At 46.8% G+C, this 26,490-nt stretch overlaps 2 protein-coding genes across 23 annotated transcripts in view; one reads left to right on the top strand and one right to left on the bottom strand.

The window, feature by feature from the left end:
- The window catches only part of FHIT (fragile histidine triad diadenosine triphosphatase), a 1,480,075-nt gene extending 1,470,134 nt beyond the window's left edge, over positions 1-9,941 (top strand). For all 17 annotated transcript variants that reach the window (XM_082412414.1, XM_082412417.1, XM_082412428.1 and 14 more), the window contains one exon: positions 9,637-9,941. The gene's annotated coding sequence lies outside the window, so the exon portion shown is untranslated. The remainder of the gene's footprint in view (positions 1-9,636) is intronic.
- LOC309637522 (uncharacterized protein) overlaps positions 1-26,490 on the bottom strand; it is a 759,578-nt gene that overhangs the window by 104,843 nt on the left and 628,245 nt on the right. The gene's annotated exons all lie outside the window — the stretch shown is intronic.

The raw sequence follows: 26,490 nt of genomic DNA, 5'->3' as shown, positions 1-26,490 counted from the left end.
AAGGCACTTTTCTCTGGAGGCTCATTTGAAATGGGGTTTCCTTACTTGGCATCGAGAGTCCTGGCTACAACGTGGGCCCAGATTGCTTGCCTCCTAGAGGACCTCTTTAAACTTGAGGTTCTAGAACTCAATCACCAACTATTTGTTGAGATCCCACTTGGAGCCCAACACTGTCTGAGGTACAGTAGGTGAAGTGCATCCCTGCCCCAGAGATGCTGATGATGAATCTGAAGCAACACGACTGATTTAAGAACAAGCAAGCGTGTAACAGCATTCTGCACAAGTCAGCAGTACAGTGTCAATCCTACCTGTGGCCAAATCGATTTCTCTACCTTATCCCACCATAAAGTAGTTGACTTTGTGTCAGTTGTGTCTACCACCCCATGCCCACAGACAATTACATGCCCTCCAAGAGCCAGCCCCATGGTCTAGGATTAGCCAATCAATTTTAATGCGTATTTAAGAGATTTTTCGAAGTGTGCGAGTCTTTGCGTAAAATGATAGATCATGTAATAATTAAAGCATTAGAAGAGCCCAACTGAGGATTCTCTTTCCACCAGCAGATATCTTTAGGTCAAGAAGGGCTATAAAAACCGGCACATCATTTTCATTCCTTTAAGACAGGCAAAAAATGGCTTTGAATGTAATTAGATGTTCTTAGCAATTTTCCTCTAAAGCTCCATATCGTGTTCCAGTGAGGCTCCAAAAAAGTTAAGAACTGTGGGCATTCGGAGCTGCAAGCTGATGGGGTGGTATTGTTTTGAAGAACTGAAAGCCCATGATATTGCATTAATCATTTTTTAATTAGAAATAAGCCAGAGTCACAGATAGTTATGGGAAAGGGAAGCTTTGTAACAGGGCTCCTCTTAGAACTCTGCCCCCTCTCTTATCTCTCTGGCGACTCCTGCAGATTCCAGAGTTATCCGTTTGGAAAAAGGAATATGCTCAAGGCAGTGAATCGCATTTATCTGTGACACCCCTATCAAGGGTTTGCTTTATACTCTCCTTTCAAGGATCTGTTGTCTATCTGAGCAGGGTTTTTTTTTCTCTTTTTTTTTCTTTTTAAGTTTGAAGATCTTGTTTGTGGTTAATTTTTATTTCTTTAATCCTTCAAAAGAATGACACTCAGTGGAAATGAAAAGTAGTGCAAAAATTTAAAAGAAAGTTATTTCCAATAAAACCTAAGAACTCCCCTCATTCTGGGTAAGGTTTCATGATGCTGCAGTTAAAAATATAGCTTCTTTATATAGAATATCTTATGTCAACTGTTGACCTGACTCTTAAAATACACATCTATACCCTCAAACTCACCCGAGGTCATACAAAAGAATGAACATATTAAAATAGGAAATATGTTAAGTTTATGATCCTATTAAATGGGACATCAGATCATGTCCCTCCCCTATACTTTGTAAAGCCAACCAGGACCTAATCACGGGAGGCCTTGTAGGCCACAGAGAAGGGCTCAGGATAGAATCCCCTCTCATCTCCCCTGACTCTGCCCCACACTCTTGCCTCCAGCTTTCCTGCTCCCTGGCGGTTACTAGATTATGTCAGACAAGCTCCCGCCTCAGGGCCCTGGCATTTTTTGTCCCTCCTGCCTGGAATTCTCTCCTTTCCTCCCTCCATTCTGTATTTGACTGAAATGTCATCTGCTCAGAAGGACCTTCCCCAAGTTCCCAACCTAAAATAGAGCCCCGTTTCCTCCTATCCCTTAAACTTGCCTTATTTTTCTTCATAGGGCTCACGATCACCTGTCACCTATTATAGACTTGTTTATCTGTACCTTCCGCTAGCAAGTAAGTGTCCGAGGACAGGGCCATTGTCTTTGGCACTTAGAACAGTGCCTGGCATCTCAGGAGTGCTCAAAAACACTGAGCGAATGAATGAGTGACCATATTTCTTTAGAATCTAGACCTTTCTCTGGGCCAGGTACTACACTAAATGCTTCACTTGTATCATCTTTAGTCCTCATAACAACTCTATGATGTAGATGCTACTATTTTCCTGATATGTAGGTGGTGGAACTGAGGCATAGGTGGGCAAAGTAACTTGACCAAGGTTGCACAGCTAACAAGTCACAGGCCTAACTTGAGCCCAGAGCCCATGCTCTTAAATATTAAGTCAACCCTTTAGATACTCCCAGGGGTCCCCCCACCCCCAGAGCAGCTTCACTGTGTGCTCTCCCCAGAGCCTGCACCCCAGGATACTGTCTTAGAGCAGTGCTGTCCAATAGCAACAGAATGTGAGCCACACATGTCCTTTTACATTTTCCAGAAGCCACGTTAAGGACAGATTAAATTAATGTTAATAATATGTTATATTTACCCAATATATCCAAATTTAATGATATCTTTATAATATGAAAAATTCCTAATATAAAAATTATACAAATATAAAAAATGAATGTGATATTTTACATTCTTTGTTTAGAGTAAGTCTTTGAAGGCCGGTAGATGTTTTATACTTTCCGCCCGTCTCCATTCAGACTAGCCACGTTTCTTAGTTCTCATTAACCATGGGTGGGTGGTGGATACTATGCTGGACACTGCACTTGTGAAAAGGGGTTGATCTCTGGAGTTAAGGAGATCTGGTTCCAATCCTGCACTTACTGTGTGACTTTTTCCCAGCTGTTAAACTGGGGTTCTGATATCTACGCCACGGGGCTGAAGTGAAGATTAAATGAGTTTTCCATACGTAAGGCTGCACACCCCTAGCACAGGAGCTGGCCAGATGGCTTTCCCTCCCACCCAGAAAAGAGAAGCTTCTGAGCACAGCCTTCAGGGCCTCTCTCCTCACTCCAGTTGAGCCCTTTGAGCCAGTGCCTCTGCTTCCACTGTCTGCCAGAAGTGGGGAGGTCTCCAGCGGGAGGGACAGAGTGGGGCGGGGGGGCCCCTGGCTCGAGGCCTTCTCCCCCGGACCATCCACCTGAGCTTTGGAGAAGAGGTGAGCCTCCTAGCCCCCTTGCAGGGCACATTTATAGGGCTCTGCATATCCCCAGGGGTCTCTTCCTGGACAAAATAACCCTTAAATCCCCAAGGTGAGCAATCAGCTATCTCTCCTATCAGCGGAAGAGAAAGTTTCCATCTCCCTACTGAGAAAAATCCGAGACTCTGAGCATCTTCGGGCTGGAAGGGAGTTTAAAGAGGCATTACTTCAACCTGTTGTTTTACAAAGGAAGAAACTGTGGTCTAGAGAGCAGATACAACTTGCTCAGGCACACACAGTGATGGTACAGGCTTAAAACTAGACCTTTGTATTTACAGTCTATCTGAACACATGTAGAGATGGAGCTATAGAGATTTCCCTATATGGGCAGCTGACACCTCTGTACGGGATACGTTCATCTTTGTCTTTTCACAATCTGCATTTCATTCTCAGCACTAGAAACTCCGGAGAAGCAGGGTAGTGTGAAATAGTCTCTATTCCCAATAACCTTCAACTGTGTTTTCTTGCCAGTTTTCAACCCTTGATCTTTTAGTGCCACATAGAACTTGAACGTAATTCACGTTAGCCTATTTGTGAGTAACTGAAGTAAACCATAACTTATTTGACCATCAGTTTCATAGCATTAAAATACAACATTAAAGATGTCATCTCTGTTTTTGATGAGAGGCTCTGCTTCAGGTACCAGACTTTTACCCATTAGCCTAAGGATTTTTTTGGATTGTAATCTCAGCTTACATACAAGGCAAACGGAACACAGTTCTATCAACTTCAGTGCCTTTTAAATGGTGGAAAGGAAAAAATATAATGACCCCATTAGGCTGTTAAATGTGCTGAACCCCGACAAATTCTCACCGTCATGATCCTTGAGTATTTGTCTATAATCCCTCAGCAAATATACCTTTTATTCAACTACAGAGTTGTAGACACTCCAGACACAAGTGCCATTAATTAAATAACACACTCAGCAAACTCTCAGAGCCATTAATTATCAAAGGTAGCCTGTTCCACACTTGGCTCGAAAATTCTATTATAACAGGAGAGCACAACTAGAGCGAAGGAATATGCTGGAGGAAGGTCACCCTCAAAAGCACGATAAGAAGAAGCTGCCAGACAAAGTAAATGACAAAGCATGCAGACCTCTTAGCTTTTCCTTTGCCCCTTGGAGGATTTGAAGGAAGGGAAAGTGTTTCCCATTGTAGGGACTTTCTTTCTCAAAATTAGTTCGTTCGTGGAAGACGGAAAGAAATATAAAGTAATCCTTTTTCATTTCCACTAAGCCTTGGGGAAAAGTAATATCAGCTAAAGATTTAGAGACAAATAAAGGCTGTTCTTCATCAACTCCATCAGAACGAGGAAGCCTTTTAGGGAGAGTCTCTGAGAGGCACGGATACAGGGAAGTGAATGTCCATGGACCAAACAGGGAAGACAGAAGCCTTAGTGCCTTCAAGTGGGACACGAGAGCACGCCCACGGAGCAGCACGAGTTGCTAGGGGTGGGTTTGCTCTGCTCCGCCCCCTCACTCCCAACACCAAGCCTCAAAGCTTGTGTAGCTTCGTTTGCCAGGACACGAGGGGATCAAAGAGGAGATAAGCCCTGCCGGGCTGCGGTAAATCACTCACAGCCACAAGCGCTGGCATCATCTTTCTTGCATGGTCACTATTCTTTGTGTTTGATTTATCCCTTCTAAGAGAAGAGTGACAATGCTGAGTCTGTGGCCACTCCACAAGGGACAGCCCCGGGGTGAGCCCCGACCTCGCCTCAGGACAGAGGTCTGCATCTCCCCTCCTGAGGGGGGCTGGCCACATGGTGCCCGGAGCTGTTTTCTGTGCCCCCCTCAAGGTGACAAATACGGAGGATTGGGAAACAGACCCTGTTTAAAGGGAAGTTAAGGGGCTTCCCTGGTGGCGCAGTGGTTGAGAATCCGCCTGCCGATGCGGGGGACACGGGTTCGAGCCCTGGTCTGGGAAGATCCCACATGCCGCGGAGCGGCTGAGCCCGTGTGCCACAACTACTGAGCCTGCGTGTCTGGAGCCTGTGCTCCGCAACAAGAAAGGCCGCGATAGTGAGAGGCCCGCGCACCGCGATGAAGAGTGGCCCCCGCTCGCCGCAACTGGAGAAAGCCCTCGCACAGAAACGAAGACCCAACACAGCCAAAAATAAATAAATAATAATTAAAAAGCTCTTAAAAAAAAAAAGGGAAGTTAAGTAACACCCTCTCATAGTAGGAAGTTGTGTTATTAATCCGCATGTGTAACCAGCCACAGAGGAACCGTTTTGAGTGAGAAAAAGTGCTGGGAAGTTGCCCTGCTCTCTCGAGCCCATCCTCACATCACTGGGTTTCTGGCCACTGCACTTGGGGAAGGGTAACCCCTTCCTGGCTGTAAATGGAAGGATAATTGCATCACCTCGGTTACTAATCAGAGTGGCTCGCTGATCCTTGCCATTTCTTCTCCCCCAGCTTCTTTTTTACCCACGTACTGTAAGAGATTGCCATCAGCAGTTTTTGTGGTCCAATTTCTGAGACCAGTTTATTAAGAAAAAGCTGAAAAGCAGGGGTCAGGGGTGCCTGCCCTTAGAAAATGGTTCACCTTGCTTTTGGTGTGAGCAAAATGACTTTCCATGGCTGTCTGCCTGTATCTCAAGCCTGCTACAAACCAAGAGTTACTTTTTTAAAAAAAGAGCTATTACAGAGGAATTTTATGTTAGGGTCTCACAGCTTTGTTTTGTGGGCGAGTGTAGTTACTTTGTTTTAAAACCATTCCTGTGTCAGCTTTGGGATGGATGCAAAACAAGTTAATTTATTCATCCTTGTGGGCAAGAGGCACTACCTTTGATGGACAATACTTGTCCTGTACGTGTGGCTCTGCTAAGAGGGCAGAGGACAGACAACCTTAGTAGAAGTTGAATATTTGCCACTGAAGGCTCCTGAAACCTGTCTCCAGCAACTGAATTGCTTTGGGCCTTTGGAGCATTTTACGGGGAGCGCACTCTGGAACTGAACGAAGAGGGAGACAAGCTCGGAGTCTTCACCTTCACACTTAATAATTCCCTGCCAGCCCAGGCCACACTCCAGATGGTTAGATCAGAATCTCTAGGGCTGGGGTGGAGGCTTGGCATTGTTTAGACCTCCCCAGGGGGTCTAAACCACAAAGCAGCCTAGGTGAGAAACACTACCTTAAAGAAACAGGGAGGCAGATTGCGTTTTTATGGTCCCAAAAGTTCCTTTGACACTCTACCAAGGTAGATTACCTGGGGTCAGCTCCCACCCAGGTTCATCTTTAGAAAGAGAGACAGTGATCTGTTTTCTTAGCTTCCAGACAAGAGGGGCCTCCTGCCCTGGGCCTCTAGGATGTAGGAGGGACGGGGTTAATAGGGAAGAGTCTCCTTCATTGACACAGTAAGAAGAGGTTCCCTTGAATATACGCAGAGGGTGGTTGGAACTGTTGGAAACAGAGGACTCTGCCCCATTTTTTTGTGGAGAGAGACTTTATGGAAGCCTGATGATGCCCGCATGTTTATGGAAACATTGGCGTGGTTCAGTTCAGAGCGCGGCTGGGATCCCCTGGCCCCCTGCTTTCACCCTGTACTTACTCAGGCAGGACAACAAACTGCAAATCGACTCCAAACACTTTCCTGAAGGTTTCAGGGAGAGATGGGCGAAAGGATTACAGCCCACACAGCAGATCTTACTCAAAACTTACTTACATCTTCTCCATCGGACTGTTTTATTTTCCTTCCTAATTCAAAGCTCCCCTCTCCAAAAATCTCTTCTACCCTGCAGAGCCACTGGGACCTCCCTTCTGTCTCCATCTCCTGCTCTGTAAAGCCAGCCCCTGCTCTGAGCTTCGTGATGCCACCTGTTCCTCCTCCAGCGTGGCCTTGCAGGGGGAGGGGACAGTCCCAGCTCATCTTCACTGTGTTCCTTAGGAACACAGAAATACTTGAAAAGCACGTGTTCAGGGGGATCAGTCAAACCTCGGACACTCTGGGCTTCTGTTCTCAGAACTCCAAAAGCCCACATTTTCTGGACTGCTCACCTGGCACCCGATTATCTACTGCCTTGCCTCACCCTGTGTGATGGGTTTCCCCAAATGGGCTGGAAGCACCTCGAGGATCTCATTATTCAGCTCTTTGCTCCCTCCTTAGAGCCTTCTTCATGCTTCAGTAAATACATGTGCTGATACGCCCACATAGCATTGAAAACACCACTGCCTAGAGGTGAGATCAAAGGGAAGTGGAGACACGAAGGGCACGAAGTACATGTAGTCCAACCAGAAGATGGCAAGGTGAGTCCGTTGCCCAGACGTGCCCTCTTGGGTAATGAGGCCGAATCTCCCCCCGTGTAGCTCAGCACTGACTTTCACTTGGTTGGACGCTCGTGGGCCTCTGCTGCCTGGTGGCCTCTGCCTGGCAGTGCAACACAGAGAGTAAGTAGTGATGAGGACAGCAACGGAGGCTCACACTGGTGGGTCCTTCTGATGCGGTAGGCACGGCTCTGAGCGCTTTACGTGTGTTAACCCCCTCAGTCCTTCCCGCAGCCCCAACCCTGCGCGTCTTACGTCACCCACACGCACACACAGCCAGTAAACGACGAGGCTGGGATTCCGCCCCAAGTCTCAAAGTCCGACATGTTCACTCGCTGTGCTCTGGCAATGAAAAGCGGACTCTTGCCTCCCACAAGCTTCTAGGCTAGTTGGAGAGAAGGAACTGCTGAAGACAGAGCCTTAAGTAGCCAGGCGGACAGCTTGAATGCCAAGGCCGTGTGAGGCATGCTCTGCAGAAGCATCAGAAGCAGACTGACAGAAGGGCTGCTCAGGAATGGACACGCAGGCATCCAGGGAGATTCAGAAATTACAGGGCTGGTGTCGGGAAGGGCGGGTGAAGGAAATAACACAGGGCCACGGTGTTCAAAAGACCAAAAATAAAACCGAGGGAAGCTTCTCCTAGGACATAAATCTGCCCTCGACAGGTGAGGCGGAGGAAAAGAAAGGGCACATCCAGTCTCAGGCCTGCACAGGTGCCTCTGACTCAGAGTCAATAATCGTTCAAGGACAAGGGCAATGACGAATGATCGGGAGATGCCGCACGTGTGCAAGCAAGATGGGCGGTGCCGGGAGCAAGAGGGGAAGATCCCCGCGCCACACAGGAACGAGACAGGCCCCCTTCTGCAGGGGGTGGGGAGGGTGCAAATTGACTGGTACCTACCCGCTACTTTCCACGCCTCACTTACAGACATGAGTGGACCTGGGGAGGCGGGAGGGGATCCTGGACCGAAGTGTGAAGGCTGAAGCAGAAGTGAGTTGGTTTCTGTGTTCTGGATCCTGGAAGGGAGCAGATGTAATTCCAAAGGGATGCCCTGCCTGCCCTTTGCTCTGTGGCCTTCTTATGAACTTATAGAAAAAGTATAGTGCTAGACTCACTAAAAACTCACTCCATGAACCAGAGGCTGAAGTGTGTGCCCGTGTGTCCTCACCCAGTGGGGCTGAATGGGCCCATACTGAGGTATTGAGCATATCCTTGAACTACACACCGGAACGAGCAGGAAGCTGGGTCCTTGCACCTTGGCCTCCCAGGTTTGTGTCCACAGTGTTGCACTCAAAGCCAAAAAGAGCGAACAGTAAGTGAAAAGCCATGTAAATCTTCACTGAAGTCTCTGGAAAACCTGAAGGAAAGTCCATTTGTGCTTCTCCACAGTGGTTCTCAAAATCTCTTCATATGTCACACCCGTGGTAGCTGCCCCTAATATCTCCTAAGAGCCCTTTCTTTCAACCTCCCCCGAATTGTATGAAATCTAGCCCGGAAAATTCTGCTCTGTCTCCCCCTCCTATTTAATTTTCCCTTTCCTGGAATGGTCTGCCCTTGTAGTGTCCTCCAAGCAAGTTAGCCCCAGCTAATCCAGCTCCTGACCACACCCACGTTACTAATCCCAGTAAGTAAGGCCCAGAAGCCAAGGCTCCAACAGGTTCTCCTTTGGGGTAAAGAGAGGGTATCAGAGCTATGAAATACATTTCTATGAGCTAGGAATTATCTTTTTTTTTTCCGCAAATAAGATTAAAGGGCTTCCCCCACTTTCCTATTTTATAAGTAGAAATCCTTTGTTTTAGGCCTGGCCTAAATCCTTCAGGTAACTTGGCCTTGAAGCAAAGCTGATTCTGCATGCTACATACTAGCTCAAGAATTCCCCCGATCCAGGGGCGGGCGCCTCAGACTCATATGGAGGCTTGTTAACAAGCACAGATTCTTGGCCTTCTCTCCACACCTGCTGATTCAGAATGTGGAGGACAGGCTGGAGAAATCTGTGTTTTTCTTACAAGCTTACCAGGTACTTCTGATAATGTCTATGTTTGAGAATCTATTCTTATCTAATTCAAGGTCTGAATTGGCTTCATTTTGTATATAAGACTTGCGTCCTTAAAACAGATTAAGAGACCATGCGGTTGACCTCTGGGGCCTAGGCTGTGGGCAGAAGCCACAGAACAGGTGGAGATCCAGGGAGTACGGGCATCAGCAGGGCTGGAATCCACCTATGTCACGCCACCGGCCCACATCTATATGGCTTCATGTAACGTGTTAATGGCAATCTAAGAGATCGGCAGTAAGCAAATTTACATTTTGTTTATTGCCGTGATTCAAAAGAAATGCTATTTGTTCTAACTAAATGTCTGGTTTATGTTCTGTCATTTCCAGGCACCAAAGGAACTCAAACAAATCCCAAGGCATAAGGAAATGGGCCTCGTGCTTTAGGACCCTGCGGCACTGAAAATGAAGCTAAGCAGACTTTATTACATCCTACAATTCGACAGCCTTTTGCAAAGCGTTTTATTATGCTTGTGGAAGCAGTCGGGGTTATGTTTCAATCACAGTGACTGACAGGCTGCCTTCAAAACGACGGCACCCGTGGCCCTTCCACACTTCCTTGGCTATGTACTTAGAATAGAACCTTTTCTAAATTGTCCCTTGGCCTGGATGGAAATAAAATGATAGTTAAAATATTTAGCTTGCATGTTGGCTAACTTAAAAATTGACATTTGGGGTCCTCTGAAAGGCACAACTGAGGATGTTGATCTCTCAGATCTCCTGTGCTTCCTGCAAACCAAAGGTTTGTTAAGGCTGAGAGAAGATTTACAGAGTTTCCTTCATAGTAGGTAAGATAATAGAATGAGAAATGTCCACCTTTTCCTCGGTTATATTCTCCTCCTGCCTCGGGTGCAGAGAGGCAGAGCTGAAAGAGCTTAAGATGGCAAAATTAGCTTCAGGAAACTAATAAACATGTAATGTGCTGATTGGACACCGTTCTGGGCTGCTGGAGTGGTAGGAATGTAAGGAAAAGAATGGGGAAGCTCTCAAAATTGGTTGAGGAAGCATGCCCCTTGCCCGTTAACAGTCAATTTCTTTAAGGAAGGATGACAGAAGTAGGCTCTTTCTTTCCTCTGGTAGATTAATAAAACAGGGGATTCGAGTTATAGAGGAAAAAATAAAACACGCCAAGAGCACTGCTACAAAGAGCCCAAAGCAGGACTTTTCTTTTTCACAAAAAGCCTCCTTGAGAGTCTCTTTTTGGCTTATGGGCTACTCCCTGACCCCAGCACCATCTCCAACATAGGGTGTGTTAGTTCCCCGTGACTGCTGTAACAAATCACCACAAACTAGGTGGCTTAAAACAACAGAAGTGTGTCCTCCCCCACTTCTGGAGGCCCGACGTCCACAATCCTGCCAGGCTGGGCTCCCTGCAGAGGCTCTGGGGGAATCTCTCCTCGCTGCTGGTGGCTACTGGCAATCCTGGAGTTCTTTAGCTTCATCCTAATCTCGGCCTCTCTCTTCACACTCCTCCTTTTCTCTCTGTGTGTCTCTCCTCTGTGCATCTCTTATAAGGACACTTGTTATTGGATTTAGGGCCCACTCAGATAATCCATATCCAAGATACCATTTACAGATTCTAGGGATTTGACACGGACATAGCTTTTACGGAGGGGCCACCATTCAACCCACTGCTTTGACTGTTTTTCTGATGCAGGATATGCCAACAGACTGAGCATGACTGAACTGCATCTGGTTTCCAGTCTTCTTGTATGTCCTTGCCAAAGCCTGAATTATTCATTGTTGGCAATGCCTTCTTGAGACCGGGAAGCCTTCTGGTTCCCAAGCCTAGCTGAAAGTAAAAAGCACTGCAATCTGAACTGGATGTGTTCAGAGGATAAAATGCCAGTGAGGGAAGATGGCAAATACTGGTAATTCCCCCAGCTCAAGGGTTGCCGATTTGCGGTCCAAAGAAGAGCCCTAAAAATACCAATTTCTTTTATCCCCAGCAGGTCAAAGACTGATTCCAGCTCAGTTTCAATAGCAAATGTCACCAGAAGCCCTGGCGCCTGCCTTCAGGGCTAATTCCACATTTCACTCATTGGCTTTTGGTCAAAGAAGTAAATAAACAGTCACTGATGAGACAGTTAGCTGAGCCATACTGGAAGCCTACTTGCAGTTTTGTTTTCCATTTTGCAATTAAAACCCTACAGGAGGGCTTCCCTGGCGGCGCAGTGGCTGAGAATCTGCCTGCTAATGCAGGGGACACGGGTTCGAGCCCTGGTCTGGGAAGATCCCACATGCCACGGAGCAACTAGGCCCGTGAGCCACAGCTACCGAGCCTGCGCGTCTGGAGCCTGTGCTTCGCAACAAGAGAGGCCACGGTAGTGAGAGGCCCGCGCACCGCGATGAAGAGTGGCCCCCGCTTGCCGCAACTAGAGAAAGCCCTCGCACAGAAACGAAGACCCAACATAGCAACCAACCAATCAATCAATCAATCAATCAATAAATAAATCTTAAAAAAAAAAAAAACCAAACAAACCCTACAGGAGCCTCATTTCTGCCTGTCCTCCCGTGGATCTCCTCCATTCAGTGCCCTCCTGTAACCCTGCCGTGGTTGGGAGGCTGTGGAGGCCGTGGGTGAGAAGGGCAGCCCTGAAGCTTGACCTCCAGGCCAGCCCCACGAGCCCAAGCTTAGCTGGAAGTCACAGTAACCCAACAGGGACTGTTTACAGTGCCTTTTAAGCGGCGTTTCAAGAACTAACAAAGCCTACCCATACTAATAGGGAAAAACCGACTATGACTCCATTTGCTAAGGTGGGTCTGCTCTGCATGGAGATACTACAAAAGGCAATGGAGAACAACGCTTAGGTCAGAACAGTGTCCCTGGCGGTAGCCTTCTTTTTCTCTCTGATTTCTTCTTGGGCACAAATACCCACTAGGCTGCTGCTGTTTTGCTCAAGAGCTGGAGAGTTGCTCATTTTACAGTAAACAGTGGATCATTGCATGTGTGTATGGGGTCCATTTCCAGTACTGTGCTTGTCAGTGCAGCAGGCACTCTCTATGTTGACAGCATTCCAAAGGAAGGCATCTTCTGATGACCCCTGAGTACTCACTTTCCAAACTCTAAGCCCATTCCTTATCTTTACTGTTCCACCTGCCATCAAAATCCAAAACGTGGAAGAGAACAATATTCTATTTTTGGCAAGGAGCTTGAAAGGACCTTTCCCCATGACTGTCTTCACCACAGCCGACCCCAAATTATAGAAGAATACTTCTCGGACCCCATCAGTTCTTTCAGATGGTGAGAAGGAGCTGTGTGTCTCATTGAATGAACATATACCTCTGCCGTCCATCCTTCTCTGTGTCCAAGCTTGCAACCAAGGTCTGGGCAAGGACTTACTTTTTATGATGGTCTGTATTTGTTGGGTATGCTTGCACGACTTGCTGGTGAAAGAAGGAAACTAACTTTTGGTGTGTATTTATTGTAGATACATTTGCAAATGCTATTTAATCCAAACAAGATCCCTATAGAACACAGATGCAAATTTAGGCTCAGAAAGGTTAGGTAACTTGCTCAGGGTCACAAAGTTGATAGTAGGTGGGTTTGGGATCAGCTCAGGTCTGATTCCCAAAACCTATGCTCTTTGGAGAAGAATTGACAACCAAGGACTTTCAGCAAATATAATACATACCATTTCCAATTTCTCTCCTTTCTTGAGTTGGCAGGTTGGTCCTTTGTACTGATGTTCAAAGGGGAAGGGGGAGGGGTAGTTAAGGGAAGGCAGGGACTATCCAAACATTCTCAAGACGAGAGCATCCCTTTCATCATATAAATGAAGGCAACTAATGGCATTTCTATAACTTAATAACATATGGGAAGGGTATTACTAAAAATGCTTACTATGACTATGCGGGAAATGTGTTAACCAAAAGGTCAACAATGATTACCTATTGTAGAAATAAAACAACATAAAGTAATTGACATGTAATTACTTAGTTACAGGGATTGAAAACGTGTCAGTCCCACTTGGAACCACCACCCCCCGCTCAAGCCTGGCCACATGCTTGCAGCTCACTTCAGTTCTAAGATCATTTTGACCACCTACTACGCATGGGACTTGAAGGCTATGGACTCAGTGCCCAAAGTGGGGTGGCCCCTAAGGTAAAGCTGGAAAGTGGAGCAAGTGTGGGGTGCAGAGGGCAGAGTGGGAGGAGCAGGGCCAGACGCTCAGCAAGGACACAGCCCCAATTCTAGGCACCTGGAAGGTTTCCTTCTGAATCGATTTTTCTTTCTCCTCCTCCTCATCATGATAGATACCACTTACAGTACATCCTTGTACCAAGAATTATGCGAGGCATTTTCCAAGCATTATTTCATACAAGCCTCACAAAAATCAACCAATCTTCCTTCTTTCCTTCCTCCCTTCCTTTTTATTTTTACTTAACAAATACTTATTCGACACCTATTGTGTGCCAAGTACTGTATGTACAGGTGCCGGTGCGACAATGCTGAGCAGAAACAGCTGGAAGGAACTGTTATCCTCCTTCTGTAGAGGGGGAGTGAGCCTGAAGGTTACAGAGTTTGTGACTTGCTCAAGGCCACACGCTAGTAAGAACGGGTGTCCCTGTCCTGAAGCCTGGGGCTCCTTCCCCTAAGCCTGCGAGCTGCCTCGCAGAAGTCAGGGGGAGGGCCACAGTGGATGCCCTAAGACCATCTCCTGCTCTTCCCTAAAGACCAGGCCCAGTAAACCCACCTACTTTCTCCAGATCAAAATGAGCTGGGGAAACTCAGTGTAGGCTGCTAAGGTTCAGTCTCTGTCAAGTCAAAGAGCATTTACTAAGTATCCTCTGTGTGTCCATCCTGGGGGGACCCTGAGAGCAACTAGGGCATTCCTGTCCTCTTATTCCACCTGGAAATGCCCCACTGTCCCCTCACACGTTGGACAATATAGCAGCAGTTTGGCCGCTCTCTGTGTATTCTGCCCAGTCACCCTGGCCGTGGGTGACCATATCCCTCTCCCACATTGTTCCTAAGGAGGGCTCTGGAATAATACTCCCAGCTCCTAAATGAGCCCCATGCTGCTGGTCCAAGGTCATACTTTACTAAAAAGACTTCCCATCCAGATTGCTCAGGTCTTATGTACCCATCTTTCTGATTTTCTCTCCTGTCCCTCCCCTCTTTTTCCCTTTTTCATCCTTTCCTTTTTTTCTTCTCTCTGCCAGAAAACAAAACAAGTTTATAATCTGAAGACACAGTTTAAAGCACTGGTTTTCAAGCTTTAACCTCCATCAGTGTCACTGAGAGGGCTTCTAGAACTGATTGCAAGGCTTTACCTGCAGAGTTTCCGACTCAGTGATTCAGTAGGTCTAGAGTGGGGCCTGACACATTCCCAGATAATGCTGCTACTGGCGGACCAGGACCCGCACTTTGAAAACTGCTGGCCTAAAGGGATGATTTTTTTTTTTTCCCTACAAATAAACAGAATTTGATCTCAGTGCAGAATTCAGCTTGTTTTCCAGGCCCTGCATTTAACATATCCTAGTCCAGAGGTAACAAACTTCAAGTTAAAGCCAATCAGGCCACTCAAAAGCATCTCCAGTAGGTTTTTAGAGTTATTTAACACTGCAGAAGACTTCTCGCCTGGGCTAATTAAGTGATTAGTTTAGATGGATAGTAGATGAACAAAGGGAATGGGGGCGGCTACAGCTCACTACCAACTTAATAAAATGGTGCTAACTTCAACTGAGAGGAGCAGCATGGGTTTAAAACTGGGCTTAGCTGCTGATGTCCGTGTTGTCAATGTTTCTATCTTAAGGGAAGAGGAGCTCACTCCTGCTATAGCTGGAATGCGCTTATGCAAAAGGACTCTTACAAATGCGTGACCCTGCTTGGCTTGCTTGGTCAGAGAACTCCATCATAAGGCATGGGTACCATTTTAGATGAGTGACATTCACGTCTACCTCCCAGAACTGTGTATATCCAGCAACCCAGTGGCTTGGTGTATGGGAAGCAGCTACCTCAAAAACCCCACTGTGGTCATGTTACTGTTCAAAATCAAGTAAGGGGTAAAAGCCACATATATCTGTAGCTTTGGAAGTTTGTTATCAGCCTACCAGTCTCACATTTTCAGGAGAAGGGATGGGGCAGGTATTCAGCATTCATTTTGTATCAACCATGGACCACTGACCTTTTGAGGCAGGCAATACTAGCCTGGTTTTACAAACAAGGAGAGATGATTGATGATGATGGTGACGATGACGACGACGACAGTAGCAATCATAGCACTTAATATTTATTAAGCACTTACCATGAGATTATGTTCTGGGCATTTTTTCTAGGTACTCTATATTTTTAACTCAATCTTCACAACAACCCTATCAGTAAGTTCCATTATTATCCCATTTTACAGATAGGAAAATTGCAGCACAAGGATGTGCAACTTGCCTGTGGTTACCCAGTTAGTAAGTGCCAGATCTCGGATTTGGATTTGAACCCAGATGGTGTGAATCCAGAATCTATGATGACACTTTCCTGGCTGAGAGGCAAACCCAAACTCTGAAGTCCCATCTCCCCACTGCCCTGACTCTTATCCCAGGGAAAGAGCCTGGTGGGGCTATTTCATTCACAACTAAAGACCAACACAAAAATATTGCCCAGCACCATCTCTTTATCCCTCTGGAGAGCTGGGCTTTGTGTATTCATAAAGACTCTCACCAACTGATGCATGGAGCCATCTGGCTTCAGGAGACAGTGGCTCCACATTGGAAGTCAGCCCCAAAGAGGGAAGGGATGTCATTGCACCAAGCGCAGTTTCCCCAAACTTCAGTCCTTCACAACCTTCCCAGCCTTTGACATTTTTGCCGTAGCTACATGATAACCTATGTTATCTGCCTAATATATTTTCTTTTACTCAGTTCTCTGTTACTTACACGTGTTCAAGGAAACTTAACAATCACAGTAGCAAATGGAAAACCAGTATCCCTTGCCATAAATAGAAGCTAACCACAAGGATGAATATAAAGTTATTAAATTCTAACTGCATACAATCAGCTGCTGAGAGCCCTGCCTCTGAGGCCTGCCTTCTCGCTTCGTTATAAAGGGACGTTAGGAAGTGTTAGAGAGCTGTGAAAACACACTAGCAGCAGACAGACTCCTGCTCCTTGAGGACTGATGGGGAAGTGGAAAGAGAATAACTTCTCACCTTGTGACTGGATGGTTTTTTGGATGTTTTGTCCGCTGACCCCTGAAAATCGTCTGCTGCCCCAGCAGAGCTCTGCCTCCCACTGCGGGCAAGTCAGACCCAGCTGCGAGTGAGTGGCCCGGCTGAGCCCTATCAGCCACAATGAGGCTCCTCTGCAGCTTCCTGTGCACCGGGCACATCCTGAATAGGGGGAAACTACCTCGGGTTCAGGTGCCTCAGGGAAACAGGCACAAAAATCAGGGCGAGAAAAATGATTACACTGTCAAAGAAGCAGAAGAAACTTCCAAGGTAATAGTGATCACTGAGGAGTGTTTCCTTTGAACAGAAATGCCTTTGATAGCGCTTTCCTCTGTTCTCCTGGTAGTTTGTTGCAAGAATGAATAAGCAGGAAGAAACAAATGGGCACTTTTGTGTTTTACCAGAATCTAAAGTGATGGCCTAGTTTCAAGGGGGAAAAATCTCTAAATCTCCATATCCGTTTAAGGAAAGAAAAGGGAAGGGGAGGGGAGGGGAGGAAGAGAAATAAATCCAGCAAGAGGGTCTGGTACCATGCCTCACCCCTCCCCCTTCCCCAAATCCAAAGATCCTGGAACACTCTTGTCTTAAGTAACCTGAGAAAGTCACTACATCCCCCTCCTCCCATTCTTCTAACCCAGGCTTCTCTTCTCTGGCTGGTAGAGTCCCTTTTTGGTGATGTAAAGAATGTAGATAGTGATAAGCTTTAAAAACTTACTGCATGGCCATTTTAAATAAGAAGAATGTCAGACCCAGCGAAACTCTCTCCCCATACAGTACACGGAGCACCTGGACACCCCTATTGACAGTCGTTTTACACGATGGTGCTGGTGATGGTAACGCTCTTTCCGTGGAGCAAACAGGCGCTTTACCTCCAACAACCAGTGAATCCTCACAGCAACCCAGTGAGATGAATCCTATTATTCTTCCCATTGTACAGACTAGGAGATTGAGGCTGGAGAAGTTCAATAACTTGCCCGAGGTCATAGAGTTAGTTAAGTGACAGAATCCGGCTCACACCTATGTCTGTTTTGCCCAAAAGTCTTGGTCTTAACTACCATGCTCTGTTGAGTCTCTGATGGAAATGAACTAAATATTCATTATCATTTCTATATAATTATCTACAATTAATTTTATGTAATTAAGGCCAACAGAGAAACTAATAGAAGCCAAACCCTTCCCTGAGGCTCTACTGACCCAATGTTAGTTTGCAAAAGACTAACTGGAGCCTGATAGCTTTCTCAGATTATTATTTCTCCTCTCTGTGCGTATTACAGATCAAGTACGAATAAGGACAGTCAAATCATAGTAGCTGAGGTTTACTGAGTACTTATCAGATGTCAGACATCGTGCTGAATGCCTCCCATGCATTCTCTCTCTCAATCCTCACCCACCACCTCGTGGGACAGGTGTTGCCCATGAGAAAACTGAGGCTCAGGGATGTTAATAACTTATTCAAGGTCACTCAGCCTGTAAGGGGCAGAGCAGGAACGGTGAACCCAGCCAACTCTCTTCAGAGCCCACACTAGGATCTCGTAGAACAGGAAGATCAAGGAGCACATGAGTTAGGGACATTGCACTTTCCTTTTCCAAAATTGCAATGATGGATGAAAGGAACTCATGGAAACTTCCTGGGTACTTCATACCTACTAGGCCTTTTTCTAGGCAAGTCATCCAGAGCAAAGACCAGCTAGAGATGAGCTCTTTACCAGATTTCCATGCTTTCTGCACTGCTGCATGAAAAAGAGAATGCCATCTTTCAGGGTCCCAGGGAGGCTGTCTGTCTACAGCAGAACTCACCCCTAAGTCAGCGTTGTCTGTGTACACGACTCAGCAAGGTTTGGAGAGTAGGGGGATCCAACAGGCTTCCAGAATTAGTGTTCCGGAAACTCTTTAAAGCATCCACCCTATACATTTTATGTTTCCTGATCTAGCTTCAGTGTACAGACTCGGATTACTTTTTACTGTTTAATTGTGCAGAATGAGAAGCTGCTCCACCTAAGATTGCTTTAAACTGGAATGCACAAGTTCCAGAGGGAACTTGCTAAAGAAATGCATAACCCAGGGCCTTCCCCTGGGAATCTCATTCTGTTGGTCTGGGATAAGGCCCAGGAAACTGCATCATGACAACCAAGCCCAGGAGACTCTTCTAGGGGTGTTCAGAGAGCACAGGCTGAACAACGCTGCTTTAGATCTCTCCTCTCCTTGGGGGTATAATCCCAAATTCAGATGTTTCCTCCTGCAGCACATTCTTGGACCACCCCCACCTAACTCTGCACCTCAGCTGTGACATGTCACTGTCACTGGGGCCTTTCAACTTTTTTCATCTATTTCATGAATAAGTGAGTGAGAGATACGGGTAGAAAAGGAGGGAGGAGAGGAAACACAGAGAGAGAGAGGGAGAGAGAGAGAGACTAAGCTCTAATGACATGGTTTGAGCTTCCTGGATCTAGCTATACATGATGCCAACAGACCCCTGGACTTTCAAATTATGTGAGCTAAGAAATTCACTTAAACAGCTACTAAGCAGGTATAGGAGAGAAAGGAATAAATCAGTAAAACAGATGAAGGAATAAACAGATCAGCGTGCATAACACCATCGTTAAATAAAATGACCTAATCCCACTTACCCTGCCTCTGTGATCTCATCACCACCATGGCCATTACTTCAATCTAATTCTGTGGCTTAACTGTCCAGGGTTCTGTACCCCAGGGAGCCATGAGTATACAGCTGATGACTGTGGTTCCTCAAGGATGACCGCATCAAAAGTAAAGAAAAAAAAACAGAAATTGTGTCATGTAGCCATCTTTATGTTTCCAGTATCAGCAGCTGATTGACAGAAAAGTCCCTGCTGAAGCCAATTCTAAAGTGCCTCGCTGGTTCAGTTGTCCTGCCAGAGGCTACAGCGAAAAAAGGAAGTGAGTCAATGGAACCAGATGCCCTGTGGCTTCTTATTACTGCAGATTAGAACTGGGAATCCAGCAGGGGTCTCCTTACAAGTGTAAAATAGTGAGGGGCTCTTTGTGTCTCTTACCATCTCTAAAAAGCTTTTTTAAAATGTCTTGCTTTCCTCCTTTATGCTTTAATATTGGACCCCACGTTCCCTGGGATCTTAGGGGCATGAATTCCCATTGTAAGCTTCTGACTTTTGTTCCCTGATGCCAAGTTGTTCTTTTGGAGACAGAAACAGGATTGAAAGCTGGCCCATGGACCCAGAACGTTCCCGGCCTGGTCTGAATGCACAGCTGCTGTAGACAACAAGCCTAGGTTGACTCTTTCTCCTGGGAGTCAGCAGCCATCCCAAGGCTGAACTCTGTGTTCGATGCTTCGCACACATTCTCTCACACAACTACCCTCTTAGGTTGTTCTTCAGCCCATTTCACAAATGAGGAAAACCGAGCTCACAGGGGTTAAGTGATTTCTCCGATATAACAAAGCAAACAAGTGGCAGAGGCTGGCTGTGAGCCCGGCTCTATGGGACTCCAAAGCCTAAGATCATCACCAAAAAGCCTGGAGGAGCAAAAATGAGCACGCATTTAGGGACAGGAGTCAGCAAACTGTGGCTCACTGGTTGAATCCGGCTACCGATCTTTTCGTAGAAAAATTTTAGCACAACATGACTATACCTGTCATTTACATATTGTCAATGGTACATTCCCTCTACAAGGACAGAAGTGAGTTGGACAAAGAACTTGTGGCCCGCAGAGCCAGACATAGGTATTAAGCGCCCTTAAAAGAAAAGGTTTGCCGACCTTGGTTTAGGACACTGAACTTGGGGATCAGTCTGACTCAAGTCACTTCCCCTTGTCAGCTGTGTGTTCTCCAGCTGTTCTCACCTGAGATTTGGGGCTCCCAGGATCGCTGGCCTGAGGGAGGCCACAGTGAGAACTGAGTGAAGCTTTGCATTTCAAGCACCTAGCATGCTTAGCAGGTATGCAAGGAAAGCCAGCCTCTCACTCGCCGCACAAGACTGTAGAACACCCCAACGCAGCAGGAGGGCGTGCCAACTCCCATTAGCGGGCAAAGAGCAGGGCTGAAGCCCTGGGTGGGGGCAAAGGGTGAGCACTCCGGCAGACTATCAGACCAGCCATTCCGGAAGCTGTGTGCTGGGGAAGCTAGTGAAGTAGTCTTGTTCAGGCTTCAGAGGCGGCACTAGGCCTCGGGTCGGACAAGGACGCGAAGGCTGGCCGCAGGCCAAACTGCTGAGCTACACCCGGGCCAGCACACGTCGGAGACCACTAGGTAAGACAGAGAGGAAGTCGTGGGACTTCTTGCACTTTGAGGGTCTGGCCAGCCCCCGGGAATCAAGAACATTCCAAGACTTACGAATTAAGACCAAGGCATTTGTGACGATAAGCAGAGCTGCAAACTTGCACGCAGGCTGATTGTTATCAGCCTGCGGCCTGGTGCTAAAAGCTGGGCTCCTTCAAGTGGCAAACTGAAGTCTCACCCGTGGGGTGGACGCACCAGCCGGGACCTTCGCAGCTGGGACTCCAGATTGCTGTTCAAGGGACTTCCCAGCGTTGCTTGGATCTGGATGTAGGTGCTTCCGCAATTCGGTGATGTATAAGCCTCTGTCTTTACTATTCTTTCTTAGTTAGTTATACTGTTAATTAGTATACTGTAATCTTTGTTAATTCAATAAACTCTCTCTAAATTTTTGTTTAACTGAGTGTAGAGTGGTTATTTTGCCAGAGAATCCTACGAAACTTGAAACCAAAAGTAAGGTTTTCGGCAAAACAGGTGTGAGACTCTGGTGACTGGCCCCATCGGGCAACTCAACCCCTTCCCTGCCAGACCGTCCTGGCTGCCCAGTCTCTGGAGCTGGGCTCTGAGAAAGAATACCTAAGAATCAAGGTCAGTCTAAGTTGTTCTTTATACAGGACCTTCAGGGTTTTTTCTCCTTCTTTCAGCCCAACGTTAAAAAAAAAAAAAAAGGCTGTAAAAAATTAAATGGCTCCCCCAGGAGTCTATAATCTCATTGATGTATTAGGGATTCACATGCGTAACTCCTCTTAACACCAATGAGAGCAGAACAAATAGTTGATTTTCTTTATTGCAAAAGTGAAAAGTAAGTGTGTTTTTCCTCTGTATTTGCAAGTCATCAGTGATGATTAAACTTAGGGATGAGCTGAGTGGGACACGCTGAATGCATTTTTACGCCAGCTTCCTTTTCTTCTTCTTAAAACATGAAGACTGTCTTGAAAGAAACCACAGGTCTCCAGTTGGCTTCACTGGAGTCCACACAGGGGCTCTTTGTGATTACGCTAATAAATAATCACAACAATCCGATACTTCTCTCTTAACACAGCCCAGGGTTTTATCCCACTGAAAATAATCTCACATCAACGTGGCACAAGCACAATGCAACACGGGAGACAGCCCAGAGTTACAGGGAAGAAACTCACTATGTGAACGTGTTCTCCCCAACACTGTCACCCCTCAGTTTCCCACATCAACTTGTTCCAGCCAAGAGGAGAGATTGTGAGCTCAGTGATACACTGAATGCTCAACTCAACTTCATTAACTAGAGCTAAATGCTAACACTCACAGTAGCAGCTTCCAGCACAAATTAGTATCCATAATAAAGCATATAATTAGCCACATACCCAAATGCTCTCCATGATGAATGAGCCCCCAGAGCCCCCAGGCTGCTGTTTGATTTTCCTGAGACGGGTCTGTAGCAGCCTGCCTGGTTCCCAAAAGCTTCTGGTCCAGCAGCAAAATGAGCATCTGAGTTGACAAGGTTCTGGACAAATTCATCCAAAGTCAATAATGGAAGGTCAAGGAGAGCTATCTGCTTTCCTGCTGTAGGAAGGGCCCACGGGGAGTTAAGCTCAAAGTCAGGGTACAAGTGGAAATAAAATGCAAAGTTTTCCCAGTCACCTGCACTTAAGCCCTGGCGGGTGAACACCAAGAGCCTCTGGTCAAACCTGTACGGGCACAGACATCTCTAGAAATGTCCGTCCCCTGAATCTGGGTGGCTGGCCGCTTACAAAGGACTTGCAGACCTGCCACCCCTCGCTGAGAGAGATTAGAGGATTTGCCCTGCAGGGTAGCAGAGGCTGTCACCCCAAAATATGTAACTCTGGCACGTGGAGCTGAAGGCAATCAAGACCCAGCAGATTCAGGAAAAAACCTTTTAACTGCCTAAAAGAATTTAGACTGGGGGCCTGTACCAGGAAGAGAGCTATTGCCAGAGATCACTTTTTCCCCTGAGACACTTACCTGCCTGCCAGGAGGACCCCTGTTTACCAAACATCTCCTCCTCTCACCTTCCTGTGAACTGCCTGCCCCCCTTTGAAGCCCAGACCCCTATCCCTTTCCTTCGCTCAGGACAGTACATCAGCCTCAATTGTCGGGCTGCCTTTGAGTGTCAGATCTTTGGGGCTCCCATAGGTACATATGTAATTCTATTTTTTTTTCTCATGTTAATCTGCCTTTTTATTACAGGTGGGCCTCAGCCAACAACCTGGAAGGATAGAGGGAAAATTATTTTTCTTCCCCTACAGTGCAAAGGTGCATAGGAGGCAAAGATTGAATTTGAGCCTAAAACTTCAACGGTGGTTCACGGCAGACGAAACCTTGACTGAGCACCTATTCCATACCACCCCCTATGCCGGCATGGGGGCGCCCTCCAGCACAAATCCATCAGCTCCCTTCAGCGCAGCCCCTGACTTGGAGTCTGTCCCTCCATCTCTCTGTCTCTCTTCTTGCTCCTCTACCACCGCCCGAGGCAGAACCACTGTCCCCTCTGGTCTGACTTTGGTGACGGCCTCCCAGCCCCTTCTCCCAGCTTCTAATCTCCTTCTAATTTATTCTCCACACACCAGCCAGAGTCTCACTAGAAGCTGTCAAGCAGGGCCCACCATTTCCTACTTGAAAGCTCACAAGGGTCCCTACTGCACACAGACTGAAACCCGAATGCCCGTCCCTGGCCTCCAAGCTCCCCTAGGCTCTGCCCCTGCCCGCCTCTCTGACTGTGCTTTCCTTTGTCCTCCACAAGGTCCCCCTTTACTAGATGGATGTTCCTTTTTATAACCTCAGGTATATCAAGATCTGTCCTGCCCGAGTACCTTGATATTTGCTCTTGTCCTCTGCCTGGACTGTTCTTTTCCTGACTCTAGCCTTAGGTGGTTTTCCCTCAAGCTTCAGGTCTCAGCTCCAGTGCCGCCTCCTCCAGGACGCCTTCTCTGCCCACGCTTTGCTGAGGCTCCGCCCCAGGACTCCCCGCGCCATCCTCTTGTTTGTTTCATCCCTCCCTCGCATCACACGCAGAAAACATCACGTGTATTTGTTTACCCTGCCTCCCTCACTAGAGTGCAAGCTTACGAGGGCAAGGAATTGACCCTCTTATTCATGCTCTATCCACAGCACCTAGCGAAGGGGCACGTCGGAAATTCTGAATAAGAATATGCTGATTGGATAAACAAGTAAGTGAAGAGCCGACAATCTACAGCAGTGCAGCGTTCTCATCCATTATCCCACAGCCGCCTTCACACGTTAAGCGGGACTCAGACACCGCGCACAGGGCTTCTTCCACGGGACAGAGCAAGTGCTTGTTGGAACTGAAAAAGTGTCCTTAGAATAACAAGTACTCCCGTGCTTTCCCCCAGGACTGAATTTCACTACATCAATGCATCCAAACTCAGCAGGATATCCATACAGTGGACAAGCTCCTGGGCAATGGGAGATATCCTATCAACCATTCTTCACTTGCTAAGGAAACTCAAGGATCCCGAATGCAATGGGCAGACCAAGGAATAAGGCTGACAGAGGGAGAAGGTGAGGATATAAAAAGATCATAAAGGTGATCTTTATGGTAAAGGTGGTTCTAAAACTTCTTTCCGGGCTCATCCAAAGGACAAGCCATGTGCATATCCAGGTCTACTCAAGAGGTGTCTCCAGAGGTCCTATTCGTGGACTTCTTACTGAACTGAATCCTTTCTAAGCTTAAAGGAACCAGCAGAAAAGGCTCCTCTTAATTACTCTGTTCTGGAAGCACTGCCTTTTCGTTAGCTGAGAGCACAGGCTTAGAAAGCTTACCATTCCAGGCTCTGGGCCCAGGTAGCTAAAACCCTTCACTCCAGGACACAAAGTCAAACCCAAAACTTTGCTTTCTGGACTTCCATTGCAGCCATACTCACCAATGGAGTGCATTTTATCCACCTGAGAGATCAAGCCCTAGCCCTGTCCCCCACCCCTCAATACCACTTGGGCCACTTTTATGGAAGCTGTTTTGAAAAAAAAAAAATCCCCCAGTCCTAAGTAGGATGCACAGTTCAGTTTTTTCTATGGTCAAACCTCCCTAAACTCTGACAAGCTCCCAATGGGCAGAGGTTTAGTTCAAGACTCCTCAGAGAGGCGCTAGCTGGCTCACAGTCTGTGGCAGAGATGTGGGACAACTCAGCCAGAAAAAGGAAGATTTTGGTAAACACAGTTTACTGCTCCAATAGTGAGAGCAGTGGCTCTGACAGCTGTTTGAAATCCCACACAGTGGTTTGGGTTCTGAGATTTCCAGAAGAGTTTCCGCAGGATGCTGTTACTGAATTGGGTGTATGTGCGTGGTGTGTTGTGGTCTTGTTATAGCTGCTTATTTTAAGCCAGCTTCCCTTCACGTTGCAAATAAATACATAAAACTGGTTTCTGAGCATCAGGAGGGCTGCACGGACGGTGAGTTATTGATTTCTCTATGTAGGGATATTCCCTAGAACAAGGCCAAGAAACTAACCTCTGCTTACTTGGAGATCTGAATACAGCCTTCTGGACAGCCCCATAGGCAAGAAGGTAACTCTGTTTTTTTCAAGAAATTAGTTGACTACTGTGCATTAAGAACTGTTTTAAAGCTCCCATGCCTCCCCTTGTAGCGAACTGATTTTCCATGGGTGGTTGGTCCCCTGTGTATGATAAGTAGGTCTGAGGAAAGCACTGAATATATTCATTTAAAATAGACTCTCTGCACTGATGGCTGAGAAATTTCCAAGGGACTATTGCACTAGAGTGCTCTGCATAATTGAACACTGTGTCTGCAAATAAGACTAATAACCATAGTTGTTCAAATGATTACCATATCACAGCTCTTAATCATCTACCGGAAGTGCTTCTGATGGGAAGTCTTTTTTCATGGTCAGTCAACCTTGCATTGACAGTCGCCCATACAATTGGAATGGCCACCCTCTTCTCTCCTGGCCATCTACCTACTCACCTCTGTCCTTGGCTGAATTTCTCCACCTGTAAAATGTGGAAATGGGACCAGATGATCTTGGAGGTTCTTGAAAGATCTGACATTCTTTTTTGGGTTTGGAAGAATGAAAGCATCCTCTTTCAGACACTCTCTCTATATATGGAAGCAACTGCCATGGTTACTAGCTTGTATGAAGTGGAGCTGGTGTTCTGATTGTCCCTACAGCCCTTAGTCCTAACTAGTTTGCCCTGATCTTTGGGCAAAGGGAAAGTAGAGAGCAGAGTCACTCTGTGTGACATGAAAGAACCGAAAGGCATAGAGAAATATGTGCGTTTCCTGCTATTAACCAGGCAAGTACTATCCTATTCTCAGTAGAGATAAATATGGCACTCAGGAAACCAATGTCACAGGTTTGGCTGTTATATTAGTTGCTGGAATTCTCTGTACAGGCTGGTTGTAATACTGTCTTCTGACTACTGATTTGATAAATCAAGATGGGTCTGCCAGAGTCCCAAAGATGTGGGGAGACAGAGCCAATAGCTTGGTATAATTCCCTCACACACACGGCCAAATACACATGCATGTGTGCACACGCCAGAGCTGATGGCAGCAGCTCAGTGCAGCACAACCGGGGAGACTTAGTTTTTTAGTGAACTTAGTTAACACGTGTTTGTGAAATGCGATGCCCAGTGGGCACAAGTGAAATACTTCACCTGCTCGCCACGGCACCGAAGCAAGTCTCCAGTCCCCACAGCTGGTACAGCAAGCCCGCTGTCCCCACCTCTGCCTCACGGCCACGCAAGGCTGGAGGCCAGGCTGCGAGCTCTGCAGGCAGAGCA

This window comes from Balaenoptera physalus (genome assembly GCF_965194825.1).
Source record: "Balaenoptera physalus genome assembly, chromosome: 11".
Taxonomy (NCBI): Eukaryota; Metazoa; Chordata; class Mammalia; order Artiodactyla; family Balaenopteridae; genus Balaenoptera; species Balaenoptera physalus.
Note: the sequence above shows the minus strand (reverse complement) of the source record. Positions and strands in the feature narration are given on the sequence as shown.